We start from the raw sequence: 3074 nt of genomic DNA on the forward strand, positions 1-3074 counted from the left end.
CATCAGAAGAATGGTGAATAATGGAAGATTATCGTTCCTTAAATTCAAAAACAGTCCCAGAAAAATGCACAACTACTTCTCAACACCTCAAAAATGGATTAATGTAACTCTAACTTTAATATGCCCGTAAAAAAGCAACCTAAACTTAAAATTGCTAATATCATCCGTTTTGGCTATTGAATTACAATTTTATGCCTTCTGGATTACGTAATCTGGCACTTCATTTCAGAGATACATGAACCAGATTTTGAAAATATTAACATTCGTTTTTCTATATTTAGGTGATGCCCTCATACTAAGTGACTCTAAACCTTCTCATAAAAAACTTTTGACAATTTTTATGAAAGCATTAACAAAATAAAACCATCAACTGACCTTGGAAAAATGTAAATTTCAAAAAGATAGGAGTAGATTCATGGGAATGGTAGTTTTTACCGTAATCTAATTACTAATTTTGAAGGAATTGTTTATCCCTTAACCGAAAAGCTGCGTTTTTGTGTTTTTTCAAGAAGAAAATTCTGCATTTCAAAAAAATCAAATGTGGACTTAAAAAATAGAAACCTTCCCCTTTTTCAATAATGAATAACATATATTTCACTAAGCCCCTAATGCATCTAAGGAAGCTGCAGGACCACTATTGCACCAAATAATTAATAGTTATACATTTCCTGATGGTTTTTATTCTAAAAATTTAATTGACGTTCAAAGAAGATATTCTACCTACGACAGAGAACTATTATCTGTATATTTGGGTGTAATTCGTTTCAGACCATAAGTTGAAGGTCAAACAGTCACACTTTTTACAGACCATACATCTTTGGAATCCGCATTTAAATCAAATAAAAAACCAAAATCTGACCGTTTGCAAAGATATCTTAGCTTTTTGATGGAATTTAATCCAGATATGCAATACATTCATGGAAGAGATAACGTAGTTGCTGACTATTTATTTCGCTCAATGAGTGCTGTCTCGACTAAGGTAGCTGACTTCCTTAAAATAGCTATTGAACAAAAGTCTACCATGGAAGATGACGATAATTTCAAGGAATACTTAAATGCCAATAGTGAAAACTTCAATTAAGTTAACTTTTAAATTTTTTGTCCCATTGTTTCTTCGAAAGGAAATCTCTAAACAATTTCATTTATTATCTGATCCACGTACGAGATCATCTTTAAAAATGATAGAAATGCGCTACTTTTATCCAGTCATGAATTCGGATATCAATCAGGGGGTGATGGAGTTTGTAGGGTGCCAAACTGCCAGGGGACAAAGACATGAAAATCCTAAAACTCAACTTTTATTCCCCTGGAAGATTTGTAACGATAGTCTTGGATATTGTTGGACCTCTTCATTCCGTAGAAATATCTGTTGAACCATACAAGTAATTCTTACATGCTCTTCCGTGGTATGGGTTGAGTCCCAACCCATCATCAATATATCTGTAGATTGCAGAATCTATTGCTCACATTTTTGTCAAATTATGGATCCCATGATTTGGTGTACCATTATTCGTATTAACTGATCTTGGTACAGAATTTGAAGCCAAACTATTCAAACACCTTTTCGACTTTGTAGGGTTTCATCGTCTGAGAAGAAGTTCCTATCATCCCAAACCAATATATGATGGAATGTAATCATAGAGACAATAAAAATGACCTAAAGGGTCGTCCAGACAAATGGTATTAATCTCTTTTCCTCGCCTTGTTACGAATACGTATGTCTCTTAATATAAATACAACGTCCCCTTCTTGCCATTAATTGCGCTTTGGAAATTATGCTTCCTAAAAACATAATCAAAAATCAAACCTATAAGAATAAGAATTTGCCGATATCATATGTTACTGATTTTGCTGAACACTTTAAAAATGTTGATTTTCTATCCCTTTCTGCAGGATCTGATCATTTTTATCGTCTCAAACAAGCCGATATATTCACTATCGATAACCCATAAACTCAGGAATTGGGATATTGGCAATATATACAGTCTGTAACTATGTTTCCGATCCGTTTCTCTTCGTTGACTAACATATGAAAAAATAATCATAGTTATGAATTAATTAAATTATTATTCAAAGATCAATGTAGGATAAAATATTTCAAATTATTTAGAGGAAACTTACATCTTGTACGAACACGACCCAAAATTGAAAAAAATAATTTTAAGATAAAATTCATCAGATAAAATCATTATTTCAATTGTTTTTTTACAGAATTTACTTTGCTAAACCCTTTAACGTAATATATCTACTTTGTAATATACTTCGTAATATAACTATTTAGGATTACCTAATATTATATATTTACATTTGTATAAAACTCATAAGAATTTACCAAACATAATTGCTCATCAAAACTTAGGTTTTTACCACAAGCGGTTGTGTGATTGGAGCTTGTGTTCCTCCAGATAGTATTAGAACACATTGATATAATGGACTTAATTAATTTTATATTTCATTTCGGAACTTTATTCAACGCAACCTTCCTAACCTAACCTTTATGTATTAAATAATTATCTATTTTAAAATAATGTCTTGGGTTTTTCCAACTGTAGAAATCAAAGGAATGTAAGCATCCTCCTTTAGAACAGTGGGCTTAACTTTTATAGCCAAAACGAATAGGTTTTCCTCGAATGAACTGTTTCAACATGATGTTTTCCATAATATGGAACCATATTATCGTCTATTGCTGAATATTCAGCTCCAAACAATAAAAAAAGATGCTTCTAATGCCTCAAAGACTGGCCTCAGTTTCGCTCTAGTGTCTGACTTTTCGATTTTTGTATTGGTTACAAATTGAATATTTTTAATCATGCTTAAAATAGATCTCGTCTAATATTATTAGCTAAAAACTCGCTAAGCAGACCAATATTGAGTTGTTCCAACTTCTGATTTAACCTCAGGAATTTTCATCTATTTCACCACCTCCGGTGAGACCTAACAAATCCTTGAATGAAGGATTTAAAGATGGAGCTTTGAAGTTTGAAGCCTAAGTGGAGAGGGTTTCTATCTTAATGAGCTCAGAGCCTCTTCGGAGAAAGAAACCGCCGGTTGTTTGGACAAATAGAATGGAAATA

The 3074-nt window shown here is 32.2% G+C and overlaps 1 long non-coding RNA gene across 1 annotated transcript; it reads right to left on the reverse strand.

Annotated features, from left to right (window-relative positions):
- Window positions 1-657: 657 nt before the first annotated feature.
- On the reverse strand, window positions 658-2844 carry LOC121122179 (uncharacterized). The gene is made up of 2 exons (XR_005865727.2): window positions 1844-2844; window positions 658-1782 (listed from the first exon to the last, which is right to left on the reverse strand). It is a non-coding gene; the product is annotated as an uncharacterized lncRNA (long non-coding RNA).
- Between the last annotated feature and the right edge of the window lie 230 nt (window positions 2845-3074).

This window comes from Lepeophtheirus salmonis, chromosome 7, assembly GCF_016086655.4.
Source record: "Lepeophtheirus salmonis chromosome 7, UVic_Lsal_1.4, whole genome shotgun sequence".
NCBI classification, from domain to species: Eukaryota; Metazoa; Arthropoda; class Copepoda; order Siphonostomatoida; family Caligidae; genus Lepeophtheirus; species Lepeophtheirus salmonis.